Below are 21,848 nucleotides of genomic sequence, written 5' to 3'. Positions count from 1 at the left end.
TAAATTTAAAAAAAAAAAAAAAAAAAACTAGCCAGGCATGGTGGCACATGCCTGTATTAAACCCAGGAGGCAAAGATTGGAATGAGCCGAGATTGTGCCATTGCATTCCAGCCTAGGTGACAGAGAGAGACTCCATCTTAAAAAAAAGGAAAGAAAAGAATGAGATGATAGTATATATCTGTGGGTGTCAGGGGCAACTGAGATGTTAATCTGTGTTTTGCTTAGGCTGCTATAGGTATTTTTCCCTCACTCATCTAAAAAAAGTTGCCCTCTGCCTCAGGGAATGGGTAATAGCCCTAATGTTGCAGGGCCAAAATTAAAAGTTGCCTGACATTTAGAATACAGCCTTCTATCTAGTGTCAGAGGTGATATTGCTGGATTGTTGCAGGTAGCAAGAGGCACCAAGGGTTGGGGGAAGAAGTAGACCAATACTGGAATTAAAGTTATTTGGGGACTGTCTCTCCAAGTTTAGAAGAATGTGTTTATAGATTTCAAGAAAATCAGGGACATGTGCCCTACTCCCACAAAGTACTTGTGTCCAAGGCCTCTGATGGTGATGGCTGACTTGGCAGTGTGCTGCACTGCAGGAGGCAAGAAGGGTTGGCCACTAGACTTCAAGGTTTTCAATTTTAGTATACATTTCTGGCTCAACCTGTCCTCAGAAGTAGAGGAATCACCTACCCACAAGGACAGAACCACCTGTAGACCTAGGAGAGATGAGCTCTTGTCCTGGGTCCCACACTTTAGAGAGCCCTACTCTGGCCCTCCGTGGGCTTGTGCCTTTATTTCTGGTGCTAGAGGTACACAAGGGACATGTCCACCTGGAGATCACACCTCACTCTTATAGACCATGCTTCATATAAATGGGACCCCAGAATTCCCAGCCCAAATAGCCTGAACTAGTTCCAAGGCTTTCCAGGATCTACATGCCTGAAGGCAGCCATGCCTCTGTGTACACACCATCACATGAAGGACAGACAGTTAAAACGTGACTCTTTGGCAGGAATAGGGATTGGCGAACAGAGCTTGGATATGTAAGCTGGTCTATACACACACATGCATGCAATTTCCTTTATTGTACTGGACAGCGCTGGGATGGGAAGTGAAAAAGCGGAAGTGTAAGAATGAAAAGACACCAAATATACAGGAGAAACCAACTGTTTTTTTTCTATACTTGCACCGCTCTCAATACTTCACGTCTGACACCAGATGTGTGCGGTTTTGCTCCCATACTAAGCAACTCTCCAATTCTCTATGGGAACCAACTGGGAATTAAACTCACTTCTGACACTGTCTAGTGGGAGTCAGTGTAGATTCCGAAGGTTAGGGGGTCAGTCCCACAAGACTGCCCCCATGTCAACTACCAATCACAAGTCCAGGTTGCCACCTGTGCTCTGACAGACTGTCCACAGACCAGAGGTTCTTATGACCTCCTCGTTAGGCTCAATCATTTGCTAGAATGGCTCACAGAACTCATTGAAACACTTTACTTACATTACCCATTTATCATAAAGCATACAATTCCTGAACAGCCAAATAAAAGAGATGCATCAGGCAAAGTATGTGGTAAGGGGCATGCAGCTTCCATGCCCTCTCTGGGTATGCTGCCCTCCCAGCATGTCCACACATTCTCCAGCCTGGAGGCTCTCTGAATACTGTCCTTCTGACTCTTTATAGAGCCCTCATTATATAGGCATGATTGAATAAATCACTGGTCATTGGTATCAACTCAATCTTTAGCCCTTTTCTGCCTGGAGATCAGGGGATGGGGCTGAACATTCCAACCCTCTAATCACATGGATGGTACCTCATCATCCAACCCCCATCCTTAAGCTATCTAGGGACCACCAAGAGCTGCCTCATTAGAAAAAAACACTGCTATCACCCAGGAAATTGCAAGGGGCTTAGAAGCTCTATGCAGGAAAAGGAAGAAGACTCGGTATATGTTTCTTATTTTGAATTGCAGTATCATCACAGGCCACAGCTAGAACCTACGGCCAGCTTTTCTTACACCAGCACAATCAGGTACAGAAGCCCAAAATGTCTTCAAATTCTAAATTTGAACCAGGACTTCCAGCTTGTTATGAAAATGTATTTATCAAGACAGAATGAAAGAATCTATTTAACAGGTTGTGAGCTTGATTTATAACTTTCAAATATTTTTTATTTATTTATTTTTATTGCATTTTAGGTTTTGGGGTACATGTGAAGAACATGCAAGATTGTTGCATAGGTACACACATGGCAGTGTGATTTGCTGCCTTCCTCCCCATCACCTATGTCTGGCATTTCTCCCCACACTATCTCTCCCCAACTCCCCACCCCACGCTGTCCCTCCTGTTTCCCCCCAACAGACCCCAGTGTGTGATGCTCCCCTCCCTGTGTCCATGTGTTCTCATTGTTCAACACCCACCTATGAGTGAGAACATGCAGTGTTTGATTTTCTGTTCTTGGGGGTCAGTTTGCTGAGAATGATGGTTTCCAGTTTCATATATGTCCCTACAAAAGACATGAACTCATCGTTTTTGATGGCTGCATAATATTCCATGGTGTATATGTGCCACATTTTCCCTGTCCAGTCTATCATCGATGGGCATTTGGGTTTGTTCTAAGTCTGCTATTGTAAACAGTGCTGCAGTGAACATTCGTGTACATGTGTCTTTATAATAGAATGACTTATAATCATTTGGATATATACCCAGTAATGGGATTGCTGGATCAAATGGTATTTCTACTTCTAGACCCTTGAGGAATTGCCACACTGTCTTCCACAATAGTTGAACTAATTTACACTCCCACCAACTGTTTAAAAGAGTTCCTATTTCTCCACATCCTCTCCAGCATCTGTTGTCTCCAGATTTTTTAATGATAGCCATTCTTACTGGCATGGGATGGTATCTTAATGTAGTTTTGATTTGCATTTCTCTAATGACCAGTGATGATGAGCATTTTTTCATATGTTTGATGCCTCATTTATGTCTTCTTTTGTAAAGTGTCTGTTCATATACTTTGCCCACTTTTGAATGGGCTTGTTTGTTATTTTCTTGTACATCTGTTTTAGTTTTTTGTAGATTCTGGATATCAGCCCTTTGTCAGGTGGGTAGATTGCAAAAATTTTTTCCCATTCTGTTGGTTCCCAGTTCATTCTAATGACTGTTTCTTTTGCTGTGCTGAAGCTGTGGAGTTTGATTAGGTCCCATTTGTCTATTTTGGCTTTTGTTGCCAATGGTTTTGGTGTTTTAGTCATGTCCTTGCCAACGCCTATGTCCTGAATGGTTTTGCCTAGGTTTTCTTCTAGGGTTTTTATGGTGTTAGGTCTTATGTTTAAGTCTTTAATCCATCTGGAGTTGATTTTAGTGTAAGGTGTCAGGAAGGGGTCCAGTTTCTGCTTTCTCTATATGGCTAGCCTGTTTTCCCAACACCATTTATTAAACAGGGACTCCTTTCCCCATTGCTTGTTTTTGTCAGGTTTGTCAAAGATCAGATGGTTGTAGATATGTCGTGTTGCCTTCAAGGCCTCTGTTCGGTTCCATTGGTCTATATCTCTGTTTTGGTACCAGTACCATGCTGTTTTGATTACTGTAGCCTTGTAGTATAGTTTGAAGTCTCATAGTGTGATGCCTCCAGCTTTGTTCTTTTGCTTAGAATTGACTTGGCTATGTGGGCTCTCTTTTGGTTACATATGAAGTTTACGGTGGTTTTTTCCAGTTCTGTGAAGAAGGTCGTTGGTAGCTTGATAGGGATAGCATTGAATCTGTAAATTACTTTGGGCAGTATGGCCATTTTCATGATATTGATTCTTCCTAACCATGAACATAAAATATTTCTCCATCTGTTTATGTCCTCTCTTATTTCACTGAGCAGTGTTTTGTAGTTCTCCTTGAAGAGATCCTTTATAACCTTTGTTAGTTGTATTCCTAGGTATTTTATTCCCTTTGTAGGAACTGTGAATGACAGTTTGTTCTTGATTTGGCTCTCTTTAAGTCTGTCATTGGTGTATAGGAATGCTTGTGATTTTTGCACATTGATTTTGTATCCTGAGACTCGCTGAAGTTGCTTATCAGTTTGAGGAGATGTTAGGCTGAGATGATGGGGTCTTCTAGATATACAATCATGTCATCTGCAAATAGAGACAATTTGACTTCCTCCTTTCCTATTTGAATACGCTTTATTTCTTTTTCTTGCCTGATTGCTCTGGCTAGAACTTCCAATACCATATTGAATAGGAGTGGTGAGAGAGGGCATCCTTATCTAGTGCCAGATTTCAAAGGGAATGCTTCCAGTTTTTGCCCATTCAGTATGACATTGGCTGTTGGTTTGTCGTAAATAGCTTTTATTATTTTGAGATACATTCCATCAATACCTAGTTTATTGAGGGTTTTTAGCATAAAGGGCTGTTGAATTTTGTCAAAGGGCTTCTCTGCATCAATTGAGATAATCATGTGGGTTTTGTCTTTGGTTCTGTTTATGTAGTGAATTATGTTTATAGACTTGCATATGTTGAACCACCCTTGCATCCCCTGGATGAAGCCTACTTGATCATGGTGGATAAGCTTTTTGATGTGCTGTTGAAATCAGTTTGCCAGTATTTTATTGAAAATTTTTGCATCTATGTTCATCATGGATATGGGCCTGAAGTTTTCTTTTTTTTGTTGAGTCTCTGCCGGGTTTTGGTATCAGGATGAATTTGGTCTCATAAAATGATTTGGGAAGGATTCCCTCTTTTTGGATTGTTCGGAATAGTTTCAGAAGGAATGGTACCAGCTCCTCTTTGTATGTCTAGTAGAATTTGGCTGTGAGCCCATCTGAACCTGGGCTTTTTTTGGGTGGTAGGCTCTTAATTGCTGCCTAACTTCTGCCCTTATTATTGGTCTATTCAGGGTTTCGACTTCTTCCTGGTTTAGGCCTGGGAAGATGCAAGTGTGCAGAAATTTTTCCATTTCTTCCAGGTTTACTAGTTTATGTGCATAGAGTTGTTTTTAATAATCTCTGATGATGGTTTGTATTTCTGTGGAATCTGTGGTGATATTGTATCTATTTGATTATTATCTTTTTTTTTTATTAACCTGGCTAGTGGTCTATTTTGTTGATCTATTTGAAAAAGTAGCTCCTGGATTTATTGATTTTTTGAAGAGTTTTTTGTGTCTCTATCTCCTTCAGTTCTGCTCTGATCTTAGTTATTTCTTGTCTTCTGCTAGGTTTGAGTTTTTTTTATCTTTCTCCTCTAGCTCTTTCAATTTTGATGATAGAGTGTCGAATTTAGATCTTCCCTTGCTTCTTATGTGGGCATTTATTGCTATATATTTTCCTCTAGAGACTGCTTTAAATATGTCCCAGAGATTCTGGTATGTTGTGTCTTTGTTCTTGTTGGCTTCGAAGAACGTCTTTATATCTGCCTTCACTTCATTGTTTATCCAGTCAACATTCAAGAGCCAGTTGTTCAGTTTCCATGAAGCTGTGCGGATGAGTTACTTTCTGAATTCTGAGTTCTAAGTTGATTGCACTATGGTCTGAGAGACTGTTATGATTTCAGTTCTTTTGCATTTGGTGAGGAGTGATTTACTTCCAATTATGTGGTCAATTTTAGAGTAGGTGTGATGTGGTGCTAAGAGGAATGTATATTCTGTGGATTTGGGGTGGAGAGTTCTGTAAATGTCTATTAGGTTTGCTTGGTCCAGGTCTGAGTTCAAGTCCTGGATATCCTTGTTAATTTTCTGTCCTGTTGATCTGTCTAATATTGACAATGGGGTGTTAAAGTCTCCCACTATTATTGTGTGGGAGTATGTCTCTTTGTAAGTCATTAAGAACTTGCTTTCTGTATCTGGGTGTTCCTGTATTGGGTGTGTATGTGTTTAGAATCATTAGCTCTTCTTGTTGCATTGATCCTTTTACCATTATGTAATGTCGTTCTTTGTCTATTTTGATCCTTGTTGGTTTAAAGTCTATTTTATCAGAGATGAGAATTGCAACTCCTGCTTTTTTTTTGCTCTCCATTTGCTTGGTAAATCTTCCTCCATCCCTTTATTTTGAGCCTTTGTGTATCCTTGCATATGAGATGGGTTTCCTGGATACAGCACACTGATGGGTTTTGGCTTTTTATCCAATTTGCCAGTCTCTGTCTTTTGATTGAAGCGTTTAGCCCATTTACATTTAGGGTTAATATTGTTATGTGTGAATTTGATCCTGCCATTTTGATGCTAACTGGCTGTTTCACCCATTAGTTGATGCAGTTTCTTCATTGTGTTGATGCTCTTTACCATTTGGTATGTTACTGGAGTGGCTGGTACTGGTTGTTCCTTTCTATGTTTAGTGCCTCTTTGAGGAACTCTCATAAAGCAAGCCTGGTGGTGATGAAATCTCTGAGTACTTGCTTGTTCATAAAGGATTTTATTTTTCCTTCACTTATGAAGCTTAGTTTGGCTGGACATGAAATTCTGGGTTGAAAGTTCTTTTCTTTAAGGATATTGAATATTGGCCCCCACTCTCTTCTGGCTTGTAGGGTTTCTGCCAAGAGATCTGCCGTGAGTCTGATGGGCTTCCCTTTGTGGGTAACCCGACCTTTCTCTCTGGCTGCCCTTAGCACTTTCTCCTTCATTTCAACCCTGGCGAATCTGATGATTATGTGCCTTGGGGTTGCTCTTCTTAAGGAATATCTTTGTGGTGTTCTCTGTATTTCCTGGACTTGAATATTGGCCTGCCTTTCTAGGTTGGGGAAGTTTTCCTGTATAATATCCTGAAGAGTATTTTCCAGCTTGTATGCATTCTCTCCGTCACATTCAGGTACACCTATCAAACGTAGATTAGGTCTTTTCACATAGTCCCATATTTCTTGGGGACTTTGTTCATTCCTTTTTACCCTTTTTTTTCTAATCTTGCCTTCTCATTTTCTTTCATTGAGTTGATCTTCGACCTCTGCTATACTTTCTTCTGCTTGGTCAATTCAGCTGTTGAGACTTGTGTATGTTTCTTGAAGTTCTTGTGTTGTGTTTTTCAGCTCCATCAGTTTACTTATATTCCTCTCTAAGCTGTTTATTCTCATTAGCATTTCATCAAATCTTTTTTCAAGGTTCTTAGTTTCTTTACATGGGGTTAGAACATGTTATTTTAGCTCACAGAAGTTTCTTATTACCCACCTTCTGAAGCCTGATTCTGTCTATTCATCACGCTCATTCTCCATCCAGCCTTGTTCCCTTGCTGGTGAGGAGTTGTCATCCCTTGGAGGAGGAGAGGTGTTCTGGTTTTGGGTGCTTTCATCCTTTTTGTGCTGGTTTCTTCCCATCTTTGTGGATTTATCCACCTGTCATCCTTGTAGTTGCTGGCTTTCAGATTGGGTCTCTGAGTGGACGTCCAGTTTGTTGATGATGAAGTTATTTCTTTCTGTTTCTTAGTTTTCCTTCTAACAGTTAGGCCCCTCTGCCTTAGGACTGCTGAGGTCCACTCCAGGCCCTGCTTGCCTGGGGATCACCTGCAGGGGCTGCAGAACAGTAAGGGTTGCTGCCAATTTCTTCTTCTGCTATCTTTGTCCCAGAAGGATACCTGCCAGATGTCAGTCTGAGCTCTCCTTTATGAGGTGACTCTTGGGTATACAGCGGTCAGGGAGCTGCTTGAGGAGACAGTCTGTCCTTTATAGGTGCTCAAGTGATAAGCTGTAAGCTTTGTTGTTCATTCAGAGCTACTGGGCAGGTACATTTAAGTCTGTTGCAGCAGAACTCATAAACCCCACCCCTTATTTTTTCCAGGTGCTCTGTCCCAGGGCATTAGGGCTTTAATTATGAGTTTCTGTTGTGCTGCTGCCTTTTTTCAGGGCTGCCCTGCTCAGCGAGGAGGTAGCCTAGTCACTGTCTGCCCCAGAGGCTTTTCTGAGCTGCTGTGGGCTCCTCCCAGCTGCTGTGTGAACTTCCCTGCAGTCCTCTTTATACGGGTATAGTTAGAACTGCCTCAGCAATGGCGGCCCACGTCTATAATGGCGGACTCTCTCTGTAATGGTGGGCTGCCTCGGCAATGGCAGGCTGCCTCAGCAATGGCGGACTACCTCCGTAGTGGTGGAGTGCCTCAGTAACGGCAGACGCCCCGCCCCCACAGCGCTGGATCATCCTGGGTTCAGGTGTGCTTGCTGTGAAACTCTCAGTCCAGAGCATTTCAGATTGCTGTTTTTTTGTGGGGGTGGGACAAGCCGAGCCTGATAACCTGGCTCCCTTCCTCAGTGCCTTTTTTTTTTTTTTTTTTTTTCACTTGAACAGTTGACTCTGTCTCTCATGTATTCCAGTCACCTGTTGAAAAGGTGCTGGGATCTGTGTGATTTCCCATGTGGCGACCCCCTGCGCGGGCTGAAACAGTTGTGCTGAGATTTGTGGCGCTTTGTTGCCCAGGAATCTCCTGGCCTGGCCCCCTGTTTCAGTCCCCTTTTATAGCAGTTGAATGGGCAACTCTGTCTCCCAGGAGCTCCAATCACCAGCTAAAATGGTGCCCAGACCCGTGTATTTTGTACGGAGAACCGCCACGCTGGGGCGCCAGCCAAAATGGCTGCGATGGCCAACAGAGCCACGCCAGCCAACACAGCCATGCCGGCCAACAGAGCCGTGCTTGTGACCCTTTGGAGCTCCTTTGCCTGGGAATCTCCTGGTCTGTGGGCAAAAAAAAATCTGTCTGGAAATGTGGCGTCCACTCACCCTCCCCACTTTCGCTGGCAGCTGCAATCCTGAGCTGCTCCTAATCAGCCATCTTGGATCCCTCCAAATATTTAACATATAGTATATAAACTTCCATTTGTACTCTCATCCTAGATCCTGAAAATATTAGGCGTGGCCCAGCCAAGAAACCGTAGGACTAGGATCATCAATACCCAGCAGTGGTAGCCAGTGTGGTCTGAAGACCAGAGGGCTCACCTCTGAATATTCTGGAATGTGTAGCATCCTGGGAAGGTGAAGATATCCCTAGTAAATGCCCCCCTCCTGAAAGTAAACATGACAAAACCCAGTTTTTCCTTCTTCCTTGACCAATGTGGTTCAGAGCCTGATTTAACTTTATTTAGAAGAAAGCAAGGCAAGGACTTTTGTCTGTCCTGTTCACTGCTTTCTCCCTCCCTAGCACTTATAACAGTACCAATTCATTCTTTCCTTTTCTTTCTTTCTTTCTTTCTTTCTTTCTTTCTTTCTTTCTTTCTTTCTTTCTTTCTTTCTTTTCTTTCTTTCCTTCCCTCCTTCCTTCCTTACTTCCTTTCTTCTTTCTTTCTTTCTTTCTTTCTTTCTTTCTTTCTTTTTTCTGTCTCTTTCTTTCTTTCTCTCTCTTTTGTTCATTTGTTCGTTCGTTTTAGAGACAGGGTCTCAGTATGTTGCCCAGATTGATCTTGAATGCCTGGTCTTAACCTATCTCCTGCCTCAGTCTTGTAAAGTGATAGGATTACAGGAATGAGCCACCGCGCTTGGCCCCAGTATACTTTTTTTTTTAAATCAGAGTCTCGCTCTGTTGCCCAGGCTGGAGTGCAGTGGTACAATCTTGGCTCACTGCAACTTCCACCTCCTGGGTTCAAGCTATTCTCCTGCCTCAGCCTCCCAAGTAGCTGGGATTATAGGCACCAGCCACCACACTAGACTAATTTTTGTATTTTTAGTAGAGATGAACTTTCATCATGTTGGCCAAGCTGGTCTAAAACTCCTGACCTCAAGTGATCTTCCTGCCTCAGCCTCCCAAAGTGCTGGGATTACAGGTATGAGCTACCGTGCCTGGCCCTAATATACTTTCAATGAATAAATGAATTCTTTCTCCCAGTATGAGGACCAAACTCATGCTTTCCACATGTGTAAAGCTCCTGGTTTTGTGCTACGTCATGTTAGTTTTCAATGTCAGGTACATTTACTAAATTATTTTAGTACCTGTGGACTGTCTGCTAGGCCCAGACTACTGGCTAGGACTTGCCTGTCAGGTTCTCTTGCTTACTATCATCATAAGGAAATGACATCCTACTTTCTGTTGGAGCCCCTATCTATTAAAAACTCAGAGCTTCTTGGGTCCTGGATCTGAAACCACTTCTGTTTCACCCACAGCTTTGGGGCTCTAGACTTTCTCTATTTATGACTTTCTTATCCTTCTGGTGCAGGCCTGTTCACTGGTTGTCCCCGCATTTAAGGTAGTACGTGCCTTCTCTCCCATCCTAGATGCAACCCTAAAGTTAGAAATCCCATTGCAAAGTGCTCATCACCAGGTGTCTGCACAGCAGACATGTCCTTTGATCTCTGGGCCAGAAAGTAACACTCCTACTGTCACTCTTTAGGGCAGTTTATTCAAAGGAAATATAGAAAGAGTGACCATCTAAAAGGCATCTTCTTTCTTGACCTTCTAAAGGCTGAGGAGTACTGTTTTAGAGACCTCTTTAAGTCCCTGTGCACCTCTTTGTGCCTCTCAGCTTCCTGCCATCTGCGGAGAATGCATCCATTCTCTGAGGACTAAAAACCATATGATCTCCATCCTGTTGTTGGACGGTGATCACAATTGCAGCTAGGATTTTATTAGTCTGAGTTTGACCACCTTCTGAGTTCAACTAGCTTAGTAATTTTGCTACTGTGGAATTCTACTAGTAGTACCAAGCTCAGTAAACTCCTAATCTGTACACTGGAGGCTCCTTGCAGGCAAGAACTGCGCCTCTGGTTCTGTATTCTCAGTACTCAGCATCCTGCCTGGCATGTAACACTATTCCATGAAATAATAAGTAGTCTCTCCCTCTGGAGACAGCTTCTGTCAACATGGGGAGAAATGCCAGATATAGTATGTACCTAAAGTAAAATAAATAAATTAAAAAAAAAAAAACTGTAAAGGATCTGAGATTTTACCCTACTTGCAAGTTAATGCATTAGCCTGTCATAGTTTCATGGATGCTGATAGAAGACATGCGACTCCTGGATCAAAGATAAAAATAGTTTATGACCCACAGCAATAGCAGTAGCTACAGTGTCTGCATTTTTTGCGCCAGTTCTCCAAGTCCCACTCCCTACAAGGTAATGTGAATAGGGACAGTTAACACCTGTACAGGGAACTCTGAGCTTAGGGAATCTGAATCTTTTTTTTTTCCCAGAGTTTTTATGGTTTTATTTAACACAACTAAAACTTACACAAGAGCTGTGTGAGAGAACAAAATTTCAACAAAGTTTCAAGATCTTTTTTGTTTTCTTTTCTTTTTGTTTTTTGTTTGTTTGTTTGTTTTTTGAGACAGAGTCTCACTCTGTTTCCCAGGCTGGAGTGCAGTGGCGATCTTGGTTCACTGCTACCTCCATCCCCCCAGGTTCAAGCCATTCTCCTTCCTCAGTCTCTTGAGTAGCTGGGATTACAGCCTTCCTCAGCCTCTCGAGTAGCTGGGATCACAGGTGCCTGCCACTATGCCAAACAGTTTTTTTGTATTTTTAGTAGAGATGGGGTGTCACCACATTGTCCAAGCTTGTCTCAAACTCCTAATCTCAGGTGATCAGCCCACCTTGGCCTCCCAAAGTGCTGGGATTACAGGCTTGAGCCATCATGCCCAGCTGAGCTTCAAAGATCTGATTGGCTTTTGTTGGCAATTTATAAACCAGGCAACCACCTCCCAGACACTTGGAAAGTTGAAAGCAGTCTACAAAATAGAAAGGAGTTCTGATGAGCTAAACAGAATGGGAGAGTTTAACAGGCAGAAAAAAGTGCAGAAAAGCAGAAACAAGAGACAAATAACAGATGGTCATTTCAAAGTTACCTTCCTTATAGGGACATAGGCAAAATCTTGTTGGCTTAATGGGATTTGGCTATAATCTGTCTCCTGATTTCTCAGAGGGTCATATCTTACAGGTGTACAGCTTAGGTTTCAGTTTGGTGAACGTCAGCATGAATGACTCCATTTCAGGTCTGCTGTCTTTTAACAGCTGTCTATTCATTTTCTTTGCTGGGCAACCTGGCCTTGGGATTGGTGATTCATGGCCAGTCAGGCTTTTCTTTCCTCCATGAGTTTCAGTTCTTAGACATTGTGAGCAGTCCCAACACAGTAAGATTTACTGCACATCAGCAGCACTTACAGCTCCTTGACATTGTAGACCAGAAACCCAGAAGCCACTGAGCAGCATGTGCTTTGTCTTCATGTTGTTCCCGTAACCAATGTTGGGCATCAAGATCTGGCATTTGAACTTTCTCCACACGCTGGTATCAATGCCTCTGGGTTTGAGTCAGACTGCAAACAGTCCTTGTTTTCTGGGTACCCTGTCAATCTATCCTTTCCTGCCTCTGTGGATTTTTAGGTTTCAATGAGAAATAACCAGAGTAAACACACACACACACACACACACACACACACACACACAAACTATAAATGTATTTCCATTGCAAAAGAACAAAACAATTAAAAAGAACTGTTTTGTTGTCTTGCAAGTGTTAAAATAAAATTTAAAACCAAACTTTGATATAAGTTTGTAATAAAGAAAGCAGACCACGCTAAAAACTCCTGAAGAATTAATCACAAGACTGGTAAGAGAAGATTTTAATGGCAAATAATCCATTTATTAATCATTCTATCATCTTTCTAATCTATTCACCCTCTGATACTAAAAGTTGTACACATAGTTTTGAAATATGGAATATTTCATCAAAATATACTACTTTGGCTGGGCACAGTGGCTCACACCTGTAATTCCAGCATTTTGGGAGGCTGAGGCGGGTGGATCACCTAAGGTCAGGAGTTTGAGACCAGCCTGGCCAACATGGTGAAACCCCGTCTCTACTAAACATACAAAAATTAGCTGGGTGTGGTGGTACACGCCTGTAATCCCAGCTACTCGGGAGGCTGAGGAAAGAGAATCGCTTGACCGCAGGAGGTGGAGGTTGCAGTGAGCCAAGATTGTGCCACTGCACTCCAACCATGTGCGATGGGAGTGAGACTCCATCTCAAAAATATACACATACATATGAATATATATCTGTGTGTGTGTGTGTGTGTGTGTGTGTGTGTGTGTGTATAACTTTACCATATTATTTAGGAATGATAATCTTGTTACTGCTTGTATTTTTTCCAACTGGTTACATGAAAAAGCCCATTAAGAGATTTATAAACATGAAAATTAAAAAATGGCTTTTCTTTTCATTTTAAAACTTATTTATCACACAGTAATATTATAAGAAAAGATTTCAATGAAATTACATAAAACAGCCAGGTGAGGTGGCTCACACTTGTAATCCCAGTACTTTGGGAGGCAGGCAGATCACTTGAGGTCAGGAGTTCAAGACCAGCCTGGCCAACATGGTAAAACCCCATCTCTACTAAAAATACAAAAATTAGCTGGGCATGGTGGCAGCCACCTATAATCCCAGCTACCTGGGAGGCTGAGACAGGAGAATTGTTGAACCCAGGAAGTGGAGGTCGTGGTGAGTCAAGATCATGCCAGTGCACTCCAGCCTGGGCAACAGAGTGAAACTTCCTCTTAAGGAAAAAAAAAAAATGACATAAAACACTCTGGAATCATACAAGACTTAACCTTTACCTTGTCCAAATGCCAAGGGGTTTGGCCCAGTTCAGGTTACTCTTGTGTTCAACGTCTTTCAGTTGTTCAGCTCTGGACCTAAGAGAGGCTTAATCTGAAAGTTTGGTCTTCTCACTAGGTTCAGAGAAATTCAAAATCTTGGTTTGGCCCAGAATTGATCTGTTCCCTCCCAAAATCCTCCAATGAGAATTTACCTGAGACAAGTTAAAATCAGACCAGTCACCAAGGTCTGGGTTAGGAATCAGAATTTTTCACTTTGATCCACCATCTGCCTTCATTATAAAAAAAAAAAAGAAAAAAGAAAAAGAAAAAAACAGCACATTTTTTAAAGTAAATGCAGGATGCAGTAGCCAGTAATACTCACATAATACTGTTCTCATTTCTCATACACTGCCTAGCCTATTGCTGTTAGTTGGGGCCATGTGACTAGTTCTGGTTAATGGTCTATGAGAGGAAATGATGTATGTCACTTCCAAGTTGAGGAAGAAAAATGCCGGATTCTCTAGACTTCTTTTGCCACTCTAACTCAAGTGGCCTCCTGGGTCCCTGAGTGATGGTGTGGAGTAAAATCCACTGCCCACCTGTCTGGAACAGCATGGTTAAGTAAATGTATTCGTCCATTTTCACACTGCTATAAAGAACTGCCTGAGACTGGGTAATTTATGAAGAAAAAAGGTTTAATTGACTCCGAGTTCTGCAGGTTGTAAAGAAAGCATAGCTGAGAGGCCGCAGGAAACTTATGATCACAGCAGAAGGTGAAGGGGAAGCAGGCATATCTTACTATATCAGAGCAGGAGAGAAAGAGAGCAAAGCAGGAAGAGCCACACACTTTTCAAACAGCTGGATCTCATGAGAACTCATTCACTTTCCTAGGAACAGCAACAGGGAAACTGCCCTCATGATCTAATCACCTCCCACCAGGTCCCTCTTCCAACGCATGGGGATTACAATTTGAAATGAGATTTGGGTGGGGACACAGAGCCAAATCATATCAGTGAGAAATGTATTTTTTTGTGTTAAGGACTGAGATTTGGCAGCTGTTTGTGACTATAACTTTATTTAATCTGTCCTATATATCACAACAGTTCACAAATGAAACATGCTCTTTCAGCCCTCATTTGCACATGGTGTTCACAACCAACCTAAAAGGTAGGTCTTCACACCTTATCCATCCTTTCACTTCCTATTTATACTTCAAGATCCAACCTTAATATCTTCTTCTGTCTAATGAAAGGCAGCATGGTAAATAGAGGAAAGAGTATATGTTTTGAGATTGGTGGGGCTCAGGTTCAAGTTTGGGTTCCATCTCTTACAAGCTAAGTGACTTTGGGAAAGTTATTTAACCTTTCTCTGCTTTAGTTTCCTCTTCTATAAAATAAGAAAAATAGCTTCATTGGGTGGTTGTGAGATTAAGTAACATAGCATATGTAAATTGCTTAGCACAGTGCTTGGCCCATAGAAAAAACTCAATAATTACTAATTGTGTTATTATTCCCAGGCCACCATAACCCAAGCTAAATCCAGATGCGTTTTTCCCTGGGTTTCCATAATGCCTCTATATAACACTGATCATCTTACATTATATTTATTTGTATCCATAACTATACCCTCCATTAATCTATGAATATAACTAGAAGTCAGTGGCATTGTCTGAGATTTTATTCTCATTTCCAATCTTAGCACCTACAATACTGTTTGGCAATAGTAAGTGCTCCACAAATATTTGTTTTAAAAATAGAAAAAGGAAAAAAAAGCCGGGTATTGTGGCTCATGCTCGAATCCCAGCACTTTGGGAGGCCAAGGCAGGAGGATTGCTTGAGGCCAGGAGTTTGAGACTAGCTTGGGCAACATAGGGAGACTCTGTCTCTACAAAAGAGCAAAAAAACAGGTAAAAATACAAAAATGTTTTTCCCACACTCACAAACCATTTAACACAATACTTCTGATACCATGTTTGTGTGGGGAAAAAAACCTCACAAGTATTTCTGCAGCAGACACTGGCTGGGTGTCTTCTAATTCAATTAAATCCTGACACTATTTACCTAGAGATAGTGTCAGATCGCACCAGCGCAAGGCTAAGTCCCACAAGGATGCCCCCTACTTCAGAAGCCAGTGACAAATAGTAAGTTGTCACCTGTACTTCTGACTAACCAACTATAAATCATGGATTTCCATGAAACTCTCACTAGCTTTGATTAATTCACTAGAACAACTCACAGAACTCAGAGAAACACGTTAGTTAAATTTATTAAAAAGGATACAGATTAACAGCCAAATGGAAGAAATGAATAGGTCATAGTACATGGGATGGGTACAGAGCTTCCATGCCCTTTCAGGGAGAAGCACCCTCCAAGAACCTTCGCGTGTTCAACTATCTGGAAGTTCTCTGAACCCAGTCCTTTTGGGTTTTTATGGGAGGCTTCATTATGTAGGCATGATTGATTACATCATTGGCCCTTGATGATTAGCTCAACCCTCTCCTCTCTATGGCAGTTTGGGGAGTGCCAATCATGGCTCCGTCTTTCCAGTGATCGGCCCAAATCCTGAAGCTATCCAGAGGCCCCCAGCCACCAGTCATGTCATTAGCATACAAAAGACACTCTTACCATTGAGGAGATTCAAGAGTTTTAAGGGCTATATGCCGAGAAACAGGGAAGAATACAAAATATATACAGTCCTTTGTTGATATCTTTGGGGGATTTGTTCCAGGACCTCCCTTAGATACCAAAATTCCCAGATGCTCAAGTCCCTTTTATAAAATGACATAGCATTTGCATATAACCTAGGCACATCCTCTTGTATACTTTAAATCATCTCCAGATTACTTACGATACCTAATACATTTAAATGCTTTGTAAATATTTGTTATATTGTATTGTTTAGGGAATAATGAAAAAGAAAAAAGTGTATACAGTACAGATGTAACCATATTTTTCCCCGAATATTTTCAATTTGTGGTTAGTTCATTCCACTATGAAATATGGCATACAATCTGGTTCAGAGCTCTAAGATGGAGTCAGAAGGCCATTTTACAAAGGGCCTGTAACCTTGATTTTCGAAAACCCAGGAACTTGCCTTTACCTTTGGATTGGGCCGAGTTGCAATCACCACAATATCCTGGAAAACAGCTGAATTTCAGCAGGACTGCAGCTCCTGAATAGGATCAACCAATGAACTACAGACCCACGTACTAAGCCAGCTGCCTTTACCAATGACAATTCTTTCAAAACAACTTGTGTAATCACCCTTAACTTCGTTATAAATCTCCTCTCTCCTCCCTTTTACTGGAACACAATTTAGCTTCTAGCCAAATTTATGTCTCCCAAATTACAATTCCTAAGACCCCAGTAAAGGCCTTGTCTTACTGCTTTGCAGCCTGGTCTTTTGCCTCTTCTGCATTGACACTATGTATGCAGAACAGATACAGAGAACCAAATGTATACATTTTATTATAAATCACAATATTATAATTTGTTAAATAAATTCGTCTTTATGGGCCCAGTACACTCGGTCATCAAGAACTTTTTATTGACTGAATAAAGTAATGAATAAATCAATGAATTATAGCTTACTTTTCCCCATAAGTAAATTAACTTTTTGGCCAGGCACGGTGGCTCATCCCAGCACTTTGGGAGGCTGAGTTGGGAGGATCACTGGAGCCCAGGAGTTTCAGACCAGCCTGAGCAACACAGGGAGATCCCATCTTTTTTTTTTTTTTTTTTTTAAGAAATTATTTAAAAAGGAAAAAGTAGGCTGGGCACAGTGGCTCACACCTGTAACCCCAGCACTTTGGGAGGCTGAGGCAGGCAGATCACTTGAGGTCAGGAGTTTGAGACCAGCTTGGCCAACATGGTGAAACCTCATCTCTACCAAAAATATAAAAATTAGCCAGGTGTGGTGGTGCATGCCTGTAATCCCAGCTACTCAGGAGGCTGAGGCAGGAGAATCGCTTAAACCCAGAAGGCAGAGGTTGCAGTGAGCCGGTATCATGCCACTGTACTCTAGCCTGGGTGACAGAGCAAGGCTCTGTCTCAAAAATAAAATAGGCCAGGTGCAGTGGCTCACACCTGTAATCCCAGCACTTTAGGAGGCCGAGGTGGGCAGATCACCTGAGGTCAGGAGTTCAAGACCAGCCTGGCCAGCATGGTGAAACCCCATCTCTACTAAAAATACCAAAATTAGGTGGGTGTGGTGGCACATGCCTGTAATCCCAACTACTCTGGAGGCTAAGGCAGGAGAATCTCTTGAACCCGGGAGGTGGAGGTTGCAGGGAGTTGAGATCATGCCACTTTATTTCAGCTTGGGTGAAAGAGCTAGACTCTGTCTCAAAACAAAACAAAACAAAACAAAAAACTACATTCAGAGCATTATATTCACCCCAGTTCCTTGACCCATCCAGGGCTGTAGTAAAAAGCACTTAAACAGCCTGGTATATGCCAGTCATCTCCCACAATTTATAAGGCTTTGGAAGGAAAGAGCAGGTCCTTTCATTAGCACTGACCACTGGGATCCTGTGTTGTCTACCACTTCCTCCCTGCTGCATCTAACCTGAGATTTGGTCAGTGCTATTCATGGAAGAGCTGAGTTGCAGCTTTTTTTTTTTGGACGGAGTCTTGCTCTGTTGCCCAGGCTGGAGTGCAGTGGCGCTATCTTGGCTCACTACAGCCCTCTGTTTCCCAGGTTCAAGTGATTCTCCTGACTCAGCCTCCCGAGTAGCTGGGATTGCAGACATGCACCACCACCCCCGGCTAATTTTTGTTTTTTTGGTAGCCAGGGGGTTTTACCATGTTGGCCAGGCTGGTCTCAAACTCCTGACCTCAAGTGATCCATTTGCCTCAGCCTCCCAAAGTGCCAGGATTACAGGCATGAGCCACTGTGCCCAGCCAGGATTTGTAGCTTTTAATGCTCATGAGGTAGCCTGCTCTGGTAATGGGCACTGCTTCCTGAGCCCGAGTTCCACTTTTCCTTGGACAACTTAGTCTTGATTTTGGGGATTTTAGCTTAATATACCAGGAGTTCCTAAGAGTAAGACCTTGCTTTGTTTCTGATGAGTCCTGTTGCAGAGGCGTGTTCAATACTAATGAACCATGGTTAACATCCTAAAGCCAGCTTTCTGTACATTTGGAGTCATGAGTTTTGTCTGTTCTCTTCATACCCTGCCCCCACTCATGCTGGGGAATCTTACTGTGCTCTGGTGCCCTAGTTGGCAGACTGATCATTTGTTTCAACTATGCCCATTTCCCCTGAAGTGTATTGAGGCCCATTTACCCTACTGAATTGCCAGAGCATTTACTTCCAGCTGGGCCCACACCTACATTTTACTACCTGTTGTGGGTGGGTCTGGAGCCCAATATCCTCTTGACCTTCCTCTCCAGCCTAGAGTGACCTGTGTGGTGCCTCACAGAGGAGCTCTGAGATAGTACATTTCAGAGGCTATAGAGGCATTTTGTTTTCACATTGGCATTTTATACTTTAATAAATCTTTTTATTATGATAAATGTGTTTTACTTGTAGAGTATCATAAGTGAGTTAATCGTTTTAGGGCCTTATATCTTTATGAGGTATGGATACACTGCATTTGGTGCATGTTTGGCATGCACACATTCTTTTATTGTGTTAAATCCAGCCTATCCGCACCTCAGCTTAAAGTTTTGATGACTCAACATACAGGTTTACATAGGTTCCAGCCAGTTGCCCTGTTGTTAAATCATTATGTAAGCAAGCTTTGAAGTGTTTTCCTTCCCTAATCTTACTTTTGTCCTACAGTTCTTCCAAATATGTCTTGCTTTCATTAGCTGGCTTATAACTTTACTATCTAGCTAAATAGGTCTAGTTATTTCTCAACAATGACTTCTATTATTGAGCTTATAAAAGTAAGAAAATAAAATCAAACCTGCTGCTTGTAGGTACAAGTTGTCAATTGTCAATTCAACAGGAAAGCAGCTGCTTTAAGTAGGCTGTCCTACACTCCTGGCAGCAACACTGACAATAAAAGCCTCACCCCACAGATGTTCTGGAAACACCCAGTTTCCATGCTGAAAGGGCAAATCTATTTTCACACGAGCATCACCACCTACACTAAGGGTGCTGCAGAGTCCAGTAAAGATAGCTACTACTGAGTGTTTTTTTGTTTGTTTGTTTTTGTTTTTGTTGTTTTGTTTGAGAGAGAATCTCACTCTGTTGCCCAGGCTGGAGTGCAGTGGCATGATCTCAGCTCACTGCAGCATCTGCCTCTCAGGCTCAAGAGATTGTCCTGCTTCAGCCTCTGGAGTAGCTGGGATTACAGGCGCCCGCCACCATGCCTGGCTAATTTTTGTATTTTTAGTAAAGACAGGGTTTCACCGTGTTGGCCAGCCTAGTCTCGAACTCCTAACCGCAAGTGATCCATCCGCTTCAGGATTACAGGCATGAGCTACTGCGCCCAGCCAACACTATGTGTTTATTATGTGCCAAGCATTATGCTGCACTTTTTTTGTATTTATTTAATCACTGCAGCATTTTTAGAAGGCAGATACTACTATGATTGAAATGGCTTTTGCAAAATTATGAGTGAGACAGTGAAAGATCTAACTTAACCAACTCCATCTTGCTTCTAACCTCTAAGCTGTCCTTGTTACTGGGCGTAGGCTGCTGAACTAACTTTGGGAGAAACTTAGTTTATAGTTTAAAACAAAAATGTTTAAAACAAAGACAACAACAGCCCTTTCCCAAAGCAGACCTCCTTCTTGCCTGGGAACTAGATTGCCTTTGTAGGACTAACACTGACCACAAGATTAGAAATTAAGATTTAGCTGGGCACTGTGGCTTACGTCTGTAATCCCAGCACTTTGGGAGGCTGAGGTGGGTGGATCATGAGGTCAGGAGATTGAGACTATCTTGGCTAACATGGTGAAACCCCGTCTCTACTAAAAATACAAAAAAAATAGCTGGGTGTGGTGGCATGTGCCTGTAGTCCCAGCTACTCTGGAGGCTGAGGCAGAATTGTTTGAATCCCGGAGGCAGAGGTTGCAGTGAGCTGAGATTGTGCCACTGCACTTCAGCCTGGGTGACAGAACGAGACTCCATCAGAAAGAAAGAAAGAGAGAGAGAGACAGAGAGAGAGAGAGAGTGAGAAGGAAAGAAGGAAAGAAAGAAAGAAAGGAAAAGAGAGAGAGAGAAAGAGAGGAAGGAAGGAAGGAAGGAATAAAGAAAGAGAAAGAAAGAAGAAGGAAAGAAAGAGAAAGAAGGAAGGAAGGAAGAAAGGAAGGAAGGAAGGAAAGAAAGGGAAGGAAGGAAGGAAGGAAGGAAGGAAGGAAGGAAGGAAGGAAGGAAGGAAAGAAAGAAAAAGAAAGGCAATTATGGCTTAGAAATCATGCCACTGGAGGCTACAAGATTCTGACCCTCCCTAAACTGCTCTTAAGATCAGTACCTGAGATATTTTGCTAAGCCTAAACTTGATGAATCAGTTTGCACCACCTAGATTAGTAAACTGCCTCCTCTGATCTTGTGGCCCCCACCTAAGAACTGACTCAGCACTAGAAGACAGCTTGGACTCCCTGTGATTTCATCTCTAACCAGTCAGCACTCCTGGCTCACTGGCTTCCCCCAACCAACCAAGTTCTTAAGAAGTGATTTGAGTAATAGTAAAACTCCTTCTCCCTCACAGCTGGCCCTGCATGAACTATTCTTTCTCTATTGTACTTCCCCTGACTTGATAAATGGGTTCTGTCTAGGCAGGGAGCAAGGTGAACCCCTTGGATGGTTACATTATCACCCGTATTTTACAGGTAAGGAAACTGAAGCTTATATGTCTTGGGTAACATGGAGAATGTCACAGTGTCAATTAGGATGGATTCAACTACAAGAAATAAAAACTTATGAGGAATAGCTTATACCAGTGTTTCTCAAAATTTAATATGGATAAGAATCACTTGGGACTGGGCATGGTGGCTCACACTTGTAATCCCAGCACTTTGGGAGACCAAGGCAGGCAGATCACTTGAGCCCAGTAGTTTTAGACCAGCCTAGGCAATGTGGGCGACCTATCTCTACAAAACATACAAAAATTAGCTGGGTGTGGTGTCAGACGCCTGTAGTCTCAGCTACTTGGGAGGCTGGAGTGGGAAGAATCTCATGAGCCGCAGGAGGTCAAGCTTGCAGTAAGCCGTGATCACACCATTGCACTCCAGCTTGGGTGACGGAGTGAGACCTTGTCTTAAAAAAAAAAAAAAATCAGGCCGGGCGCAGTGGCTCAAGCCTGTAATCCCAGCACTTTGGGAGGCCGAGGCGGGTGGATCACGAGGTCAAGAGATCGAGACCATCCTGGTCAATATGGTGAAACCCCGTCTCTACTAAAAATACAAAAAAAATTAGCTGGGCATG

This window comes from Cebus imitator, unplaced genomic scaffold (assembly GCF_001604975.1).
Source record: "Cebus imitator isolate Cc_AM_T3 unplaced genomic scaffold, Cebus_imitator-1.0 Scaffold651, whole genome shotgun sequence".
Taxonomy (NCBI): domain Eukaryota; kingdom Metazoa; phylum Chordata; class Mammalia; order Primates; family Cebidae; genus Cebus; species Cebus imitator.
This window is presented reverse-complemented; position numbering follows the sequence as displayed.